This window comes from Pseudopipra pipra, chromosome 5 (assembly GCF_036250125.1).
Source record: "Pseudopipra pipra isolate bDixPip1 chromosome 5, bDixPip1.hap1, whole genome shotgun sequence".
NCBI lineage: Eukaryota > Metazoa > Chordata > Aves > Passeriformes > Pipridae > Pseudopipra > Pseudopipra pipra.
In genome coordinates this window covers 29028625-29038370 of record NC_087553.1, presented here as the reverse complement: position 1 = coordinate 29038370, position 9746 = coordinate 29028625, and the positions used below count along the sequence as shown (strand labels likewise).

The window sequence follows — 9746 nt, the reverse complement described above, 5'->3', positions numbered from 1 at the left end:
AGATGTATTTTGCACTTGCTGCATTTGCTGACACTGTAAATTTTCATTACTATGGGGCAAATGCAAAGTCCACATTTGAGAAAGTCTCTTCTGATTCTGTAGATGAACATAGTGAGTACAGTCTGGCAATAGCAATCACAACACACTTTAGGCTTCTGTTCCACATAGCCCAGTTGCCTGGAGATAAAAGATCTATATAGAGCTCTAGTATGTCTTGTCCAGGTGACAAGGGTGTCATTAATGTGTTAGAAGAATAATAACTAAGTACTCTGTGCTGAGACAGTTCTCATATACTATGCATAACTTTTTTTTTTATTGTTGATATTTAAAAACACAACTTTCAGGCTCAGTTCTGACTCCATTTGTCACAGTGCTGTTTTTCAAGGTCTCTTTTTCCTACACTGATGTATTATTCTCTAGTCTGAAAAGCAATTGCAAGTCCTTGAGACTCATAAGCAGTTTGAATCCTTTGCTGACTAAGGATGTGATTTAAATAAATGCAGGTATGTAGAAGCTGTGTTACATGGGAACCTCAATGTGCTCTCAGTGGAATTTGTTACTATAAAGCACAAAGATATTTTTCACGAAAGAGCCATTCTTGGAAAGGTCTCTCATGAAAAAGAACAAACGAGTAAGTGCCAGCAACCAAACTTTCTGAGCTGTTCTTTCAAAATCCTCCCTCTGTCCTTTCATTCTTCTTATATTCAAAAGAAGTGACACAATTACCATGACATTGAACTGTAAACAAAAAACGGCTAAACGCCTCTTCGGTTCTCTGGATATGGCAGACCAGCGAAGTATGAACCTTCAGAGCTCAGGTATGTCTGAGGACTGCACAGCCAGGGTGACCTTTGGTCACTTGTTACCCCTTCAGGTGAGAGTTCCCTTCTCTGGGTAAATGCAGCCATGCTTTGCAGTTTTTACTCCCTCACCCCTTTCTCCACCACTGTTTCTTTGCTGCTGTCTCTGTGGATTTCCAGAGCTGTCAGCAGCAATTTTGGCTGGTCTGTGAGGAAAGCACCACTGTACAGCTGGCATAAGGTGAAGCAAGCTGTGAGAAAATGTTCTTCTCAACAGCTTTGCTGAAAAATTCCCCTTACTGTTCTAAACACAGGAAGAAGAGGTTGGGATGCCAAATAGAGGACACAATCACATACCTGTGTGCTGTTTTTCTCGCTCATCTTTGATCACTGGTATTCACAGAATCATAGGATAATTTGGGTTGACAGGGACCTTTAAAAGTCGCGTAGTCCAACTGTCCTGCAATGAGCAGGGATATCTTCAACTCTTATCAAGATGTTCTTTTCTATTCTGTCTGTAGGCTTTATAAAGCCAGTGAAGAGGCAAGGAAGTTCCTCAGTTGCAGACTCTGATTCTTCCCCTCCTTGTCTGTTCAGCAGCAGCTGCTCAGAGAACTGGGTCCTCAGTGACCCTAGCAAAGTGTGTGCTCATCCCTCCACAGTATAGGACACTCAGCTACTCCTTCCTCTCTGCCTTTACTATGTTGCAGTTGCTCAGCTCAAGCTGCCTTTCCCCTGTGAAATCTTTGTTCTCTCCACAGTGCTCAGGAAAGGTAGTACTGCAATTTCATGTTGGTTTCTTTCAGCTTCTTGCACTCAAGTGTTAGAAGCTCTTGGTGATGCTGCTGTGACCAACAGCTGGAGGAGACTATGGGATGGGCGTCGACTGTGTGATTTGTATCTTGATGCAGGGAAAGCTTTGCTTGCGTCTTGTGCTTTGTTAGCCACCAGGCAGACCAACCAGAAGACACAAATACGTCTGAAACTCATGTTCATTAGTTCTGCTGTTCACAAATACTTGTCTGAAGGCATAAAAGCACATTTCCTTCCTTCTTTCTTCCAACCCATAGGATTTTACCTTTTCACTGTGCTAGCCCTAAGCCTCAGCCTGTGCAATATTTTGTTAGAGACTATAACTGTTTTAGAGGCTGGAAGTCAAAAGCTCTGGAGATTTGACCTCAAACAATGTTTTCTTAGGAAAAGGGAGACTCTCAAAGGGATTGAATGAACACCAGAATTAGATATTAGAAGTTCAATTTATTGAATTATTTGATATATCTATCTATATAAAAATATTTCTCTTAGCTTCCATAAGTTTTCTTTTCTCTCAAGGCCTATAAAATAGAATTTGGAGTATTAAAACACCTCTTTCTTTATAAATAAAAAAGAAAGATGCAAAATGAGTAGGAGAGTGTCAAAGAACATAGAATTTATTTAATAGAAAATTTGCTAGATAAAGTTTGTAGTGAAATATAACCAGATTGCAAGCAAGGAAAGTACCAAGACCTAGCTCTGACATGCAGGAGTGCCTATTAGGTACAGGCTGATGATCTCTGGCCCTCAGACATTTTTTACCTCTCTTACAGATTGTTAGACCTACCCCTTCTCTCCTTTCAGCACTGCTCTGGGCTCTTCAGACACATGCAGTGACTTTAGTTTCAGTTCACTGGCTTGAAGGCATTCTTATTCTTGTCTGCATGTGTGGCCAGAAAGACCGTATTCTACTACGTCTCCACCTCTTGAGAAAACAGGAGAAAAAAAAAAGAGAAAAAATAATATATATATATACATGCAAAAAGGGCATAAAAGTTGCAAAGTCCAGCATTCAAAAGTTAGGCAGTGTCAGACTGAATTTCTCAAGGCATCCTTAATTTTGCCTCCTGGTGAATATGCATTATGATACAGTTTTAATTACAAGGTTGCATACTATTACTTTTCCCCAGGACACCTGCTTCAGCAGGGCACAGGATGGATGGTGCTCACTTAATGAGCAGCTATTCAATATGTTCTTTTATCCTCATTGCTTGGCGTTTGGCCTCAGGCCTTATTTACTGCACACTGCTCAGTCTTCGTTCTAAAGACAGAATTATTCATTTCCTACGTGACTGTTACTGCAGTTCTCACTCTATCTGAACACGTTATAAACTTTAATGACTCTTTACGATACCCTAGGAAGAGCAGGGTCCACTGACCCCCATTTATAGATACAGACCTGCAACATTTCCACTTATCCTGGTTTTAACATTCATTTGAATTGCTTTCTCTTCCGTCCTTTCAAGAGAAGAACTTCTTTTACATGATATTTTCCACACCTTATTTGCTGAATGTTGTGGTTGAAAATTTTAAAAAGCAGTGCAATCTGGGGTAGCAGTCCCACATGGAAAATTTCGGTGCCTTTGACAGAACAAAAAGCTTTGTGAAAACACAGTGCTGTCTATACAAGGGAAAAGAGTGACAGGTGTCACTCCCAGTTACGGAAGCTGTGACTAGCCCTTCCTGTAGTATTTATATAGGTGAGAATTTATGTGCATGTGCACAAGACATATGTGACGTGCAGACCTCTATGTACAGGGATACACATAGAAACTGCTATGCACAGAGGAACAAAAAGGGGTATATATTAAAAAAAGGCTCAAGCCTTCCCCAAGTGGCCCTTCCCTGGGCTTCAGTGCACCTTTGTACAGTTCCTCCAGCTGAGGAGCTGGTCAGTGACTTCATGGCTTCTTCCTTAATGATATAATGAACAGATTTACTTACAAAATCTAATCCTTAGAAAGTAAATTTATTTTAAACCCTGGACTCTGCATATCTGTTTCTAGTAATGTGAGCTGTTTTAACCTACCTTATTCTAAAAAGAAAAGGAAGGTGGGCAAAAAAATTGGGTCTTTCCTTGCTTGACCTCTTCTGTTTACCACATAAAAGCAGTGAGTTAAAATAAGGACATGGAGATATTCTATCCTGGGCCTGTGAAATCCAATATCATTTGGTGAATTCTTTGGCTTAAGAAGGTGGCAGTTTGCAGGTGCTTCAGAGAGATTAACCTCTCTAGGAATCACTGAGACAAAATGGTAGAAACAGTGGCAGAAAGAATCTCTTTGCTGTGCAGCTGGAAGATGATTAAAACATTGATAAATTACTCAAGCATTGATTATTTTTTTTACTGTATATATAAAAATACCAACCAATTGGGTAAGTTTTTGTTTGGTTGGGTTTTTTTTATGGAATAAATCGCCAGCAGCCAAATTGAGATTAGCTGGAGAATTACTGGCATACAAGATGGGAACCACTGAACCTCCAGAACCAGGTGACCTTTTTTAGTAAGCAGGGAGACAAGCATAAGGATCAAAGCCAACCTCTCTTTGCCATTTTTCTTTTCTCTTTTTTTTTACCCTTTTGGCTGCTCAGGGTCTTCAAGCACTTGAATACCCTGATCCATCTTCTCTGCATTCATCATGACAGTCTGTGTATCTATGCCTTTAATTGATGATTTTCTGAATTCATTCCCTGTATAAGAATATATTCTTTTTCTAGACTATATGAATCTACCTAATTGGAGAGTAGGATCCACTAGGTTATGGAATAGTGACTGTAGATAAACTTTTTCACTGTTCATGAATGCCTATATCTGATGCTGCAGTTTTGAGTATTTCAGAGTTCAGATGTGAATTTTTACATTCTCAGGTTTAGCATTAGGACATATGAGTTTGAAAAGCAAGATTTGTTTGAAAGTCATAAAAGAAATCCTGGAGAGAGGACCCCAAGCTAGCCCTACCCTCTGTGGCCTTTGTGCAAAGATTTTGAAGTTGTTTTGGTATTCTAGTAGAGGACCTCTTCACTTCTTTTTTGGCACTGAGGATACAATGACATTTTTTTAGCTTTGGTAACTAATGAACGCTGTCTTCTGAAATGCCATAAGATCAAGAAGAGAACTTTGGATGAACTAGATTAATCAGGACTCTATTGTTTTTCCCTTTTCCAGTTCATGGCATATTCTCACGTAGTTCACAGTTTACGGTGCAAGATAAATGGGCAAAACACAATTGTGGGAGATGGAATTTTCTTTCTTCTCTTGACTCATATTTTTTGTGTGTATATTCTCCTTCTATCTTTCCTACTGCTAGGCTTAAAGAGAAATTGAATCTTTCCTGAGGGACTGATGGGAAAAGGAAAATATGTTTTCCTTAAAAAAATGTGTATTCAAAGACTTTATTAAAAAATTTTTAGACTGTAATTAAAATTAAAAATTAACTGTAGAACAAATGCAATTTGATTTTCAAGTGGTTCAGACTTCCAATTGGAACGAGAATTTCAGATGTGCTCCTTCTCCTTCTGTTGTGTCCCATTCTGTACAAATCTTTCCTTGACCATCTGCTGAACAACTTTTCAGAATGGCGGCCCATATATTTTTGGCTTCTATTTTTCCTGTTTTCCTTTCTTTTCTCCTTGGAATCTTAACAGACTGTTTTTATGTTTTGGCGTATATAACTTGCTTAGAAAATAACATCCATTTGGATAGTAATATAATTTGCACTGATTCTGCACTGTTAAATATAATATAGAGTATTGGTACGGTGGAGAAAAAGGATTTTGCTCCATAGGACATCCTGGCATTTCACTGTTCTTCACCATCAAAGATGTTGACACCCAATTACTTCAGCTATCAAAAAAATAGCAAAATAGAGGAATAGTGGTTGACAGGAACATGAAAATTAAAAAGCAACTACCATTGCACAGGTATTTCGCTGTTCTGCTCTTCCTGCAATACACCTTAGCAAGTCAGTGCCTCCAAAAGCCATAGGTCATTCTTAACATTGATCACCTTCCCCTCCTTCTATCACTATATAAATCTGTAAGATATTTGTCCCAAACTTTGCTGAAATGGAGTTTCAGCAGACTCCATTTGCAATGAGATCAGTCTATTATCTGTAATTAATACAATTCTGATACCAGATATGACTGGTTTTTATTTGAAAGGGGAATACGTTAATTTGACATAATACTTTTTTTTTCACCTAAGGAATGAGAAAAAGACAGACTCTGAGAAGGAAGGGGAAAGGTTCCTGTCCTTGTACCTGCCTTCTGGGGGTGCTCCAAACAACAAGATTCAAAAAATACTCCTAAAAATCTAGCAAGCTCAACATCAATTATCTTTCTGTGGTGTTTTCCCCATCCTGGTGACTGGTGGCACATGATATGGTGCCAGAAAGTCATCAGTCTGGCAGCTGGGGTGTTTTTGTTTTGTTTTGCTTTGCTTTGCTTTGCTTTTCTAACACTGATCCAGTAAATATTTGCTGGGCCATTTGCACCATCTGCCATGCAAATGTTAGTCCAAGGAAGAATGGCAGACAGGGTGGAATATCTATGTTAAAGCTCTATTTAAAGTGGAACTGCTGGTGCCAGTGGCAGGAAACTAGGAGAACAAAGAAGCTGAGCAAGAAATATAGAGAAGAAAAGGACATAGCCTCTGCAGCTTTTCTAGAGAATCATCTGTTTCCCAGCACCTCTGGTGAAAATGCAGTGAACATGGAAAATGAAAGACCTACATGTGAGTGGCTTGGCACTAGGAGAGGACAAACTAGTTTGGCTCAATTAGAAAACAGAGACTTTGCCGATATCTGCAACTAAAGATGCAAAATTATGTGCCACAAAACCACTTTGGTTTCTGTCTGCTACTCCTGTGTGCTCAGGGACTGCTGTCTTAGTCAGAAGCTAGAGGAGGCGTGATTTAGAGCCAAGTAGGGATCTTGGGATATGAGAGTGTTGTTATAAGCAAAACACTGTGAGATGCACTGACATAATGAAATGCCCATGTTGATTCAGGCCAAAGAGGAGAACTTGTGATATTCTTATGAGACTCACCTGGGTTTTGATTGCCTCCTCATTTATGTGAGTCAGCTCCTCATTTAATAGAAGAAAAACTCATCATGTTTCTGAATACTTTTTTTCTTAATGGAACCAACTTCCTTTCGAGTTTCTTTGTTACCCACTGGATCATTTCAGATGAACCCCTTCTCAAAAAAAAAAAAAAAAACCAAAAAACAACAGACAAGAAAATACACCTTCCTTTTGTTTGACCTGCAATACAGAGAAAGGACCATGATATTGATTTTCAGATGACATGTACCTCACTACAGGTCAAGTCAGCATACAGTAAAACTCATGGGTCTGTGTAACACAAAAGAAAACAATAAAAGGCGATTTCCTGGGCATCAGCCACTCAGTGTTGCTGCAGCCATACAAAACCCTCTGTACTCCTGTTGCTTGACCTTCAATAACTGTAACAATGACGGGTGGTTATGAAAGCACCAAATTTCACTTTCTTCCATTGTAGCATTCTCCACTGACATTTGGGATGGGAATGATTGCTGTCAGAGAAAATGAGGTGTCAGGATGCTTGGATAAAGCATCACAGATATCCACGGTGTTAGGAAATCACATAAACAAACCAACGATGTCATGACCAGTGTTAATGGAAGAATGATTATTTCAACAGGGGGAAATAACAACAACCCTCAAAACAGAAAGTGTCTTTCTTCTTTGGCAAAGTGATGAAATGATTACCGGTGTTGTTCCTATTAGTGATTCCTGATTATGTACTTCCAGCTAATATCTGACACAGTTTTTCAGCCAGTTACTATTTCTGGTCATTTTTCTTTACTGTGACAAAACCAAAAGGCTACCTCTCTGCAAGAAAATGCAAAATACCAACCTTCTACCTCAGCTCAAGTCATGATAACAGTTCACAGACAAAGGGACACCAATGTGTCTTTTGATGTTTCAATGAAAATTAAACTCAAAACCAACTAATCCTTCCTATTGGAAGAAAATATAGCAAATTAGAGTTTGGAAAGCAATGGCTGAATGAACCTATTTACTTTTATTGTATAAACAATAAAATTGTTTTTCTTGTGCTTGATTGCATTGGGTTGATAATTCTCCTTTTGTGTGGACATGACAGTGAGAGAGAGATTTAATTTTTTTCTTTCCCATCCATTGTCTCAGTGAATTCACTGACACTCTCAAATCTGCAAAATGCAAATTATACTGTCAAAAGGGAAATCAGGATGGCATTTCTTGCTTTCAGACTTCCTTTGCTGCTGTGTAGGTTATGCTTGCCTGTGTTGGAATGGGGAGTGTTGTGTGCTGTATCAGTGATGGAGTGGCGGTTGTGGATTTGCAAAAAGACAGTGATGTGAATGAATCTGAAACTGCCATCTTTTTATTGTTTAGTAAGACAAAAGGTAATTTTTAACTCAGTCCCATGTGTCATTCACATGTGTTCAGCATTCTCTGCAGCACCATCCATCTGCCACCTTCACCCAGCGTGAGGACTGGGAAGCCCACGTCTGCAAATGGAAAGCATACATTAAAAATAATGAACACTTGTTTTGTAGTATACCAGAGCAATTTTTTCAGTGATGTATATGTGCAGGCTTATTTATTTCAATTGAATTTTGTTTCTGTTGTTTAACCTCCATAATAGATATAGCATAATAGATATAGATAAATTATAGATATATTGATTAATCACAGACATTGAAGAAGGTCTGTGCCCACCTGTTTCTAATTTTAATTTCAAATGACACTTTTTACCATGTTGATTTAGTGGGCTCATACCGTACTCAGTTCTTTGTGTCTTGCAACATGAGGGATGCATCTTCCTTACCTTTCAAGCTGATTGACAGTCACTTCCAAGCAGGATATATCAGCTGCAGCAAACTCACATTCTTGTCTTCCTTGTTTGCCCTGAGTGAGATGAAACTCTATAAAGGGAGTTTATTCTCTGAGATCACTAGTGCTGAGACTTGGGGCACTGTTCTCTTATGTGTCAGAGGACTGACAACCCTGACATTTTCAGAGACAAAATTTCACACGCTTTTCTGAAAGGAATTTAAAATTTCAGAAAGATGAAACATATTTCTGAAAATACCTTTATAATGACCAGATCTAGCAAAATTACTTTCATAAAAGTGATATTGCTATGTTACAATTTGCAGTGTCACTGCTCCTGGCACACTATAGAGGTATGCAGTGCTTTAAAGGGCCTGCATAGTTTAGTGGCTCACATATATTTTATTTCTCAGAGCAATTGTAATTGCCTGTTGCCTGGGGGAGAGAAGAAATTTACTATATTAAGCACTAAACATAATGTGTAATTGTGTTTAAATATAAACTCTTTTTTCTTTTTTTTAACAGATCACGCTGAAAGTAATAGTTAATGACAAATAATGTCTGGACATCAGGAGTGACTTTATGAAATTGTAAGACATACCTTGACCCACCAAATCTGTTAGTTTGCAATGCCTGCACGTGCCTGTTTTTAATTTCCTAACTCTTTTTGAATATCTAAGTTGGGCATGAACTGAACAACACATTATATCAATTGCAGATCCCCCCCAGGGTTACAAAGCATCGGAGCACTCAGACATGTCAAGTGAGATCTATAGCAGGAAAGACAGTATTGTGGGGATCAGGTGGGGTGTTCAGCATTTGTTCTGTTCCTGTGCCGCTTGTGCATGCTTGTTTTGCCTTTCAGAAAGATGGACCTCAGCACAGCTTTGTTTAAGCCAGACTCCAACATTTATATTCTCCAGGTATGTTCTCACTCTCTGCAGTCATCATCCTGGGCTTGAAAAAGATCACTCTCGCTACCACTACTAACAATGCAAGTAGCTGAGGATGCAGCAAGGTTTCTCCTGTTTGGAGAGTATATGCTACCCATCATCATCATGGAGTTTCTAGAGGTGTGCATGCTTGCCTTCTCTGGTCAGGTGATGTGGCAAAGTAATCTCTTGCCAACAGTGCAGATCTTTGGCTCAGTGCCAATCTCAGACTCTTCCAAGTGCTGTGCTTTCAACTTAGAAGGTGGAAAGAGAGAACTACATGACTTCTGGCTCTGTTACTGCAGAAGGGAAACTCAGAGTCAGGGACTGATGTGCCAGAACA

At 39.1% G+C, this 9746-nt stretch overlaps 1 long non-coding RNA gene across 2 annotated transcripts in view; it reads left to right on the top strand.

Moving 5' to 3' along the window:
• The first annotated feature begins 627 nt into the window (after nucleotides 1–627).
• LOC135414532 (uncharacterized) overlaps nucleotides 628–9746 on the top strand; it is a 72447-nt gene continuing 63328 nt past the window's right edge. The window contains exon 1 of one of the 2 annotated variants that reach the window (XR_010430711.1): nucleotides 628–9394. This is a non-coding gene — a long non-coding RNA (uncharacterized LOC135414532). The remainder of the gene's footprint in view (nucleotides 9395–9746) is intronic. The other variant, XR_010430710.1, reaches the window with a different exon arrangement.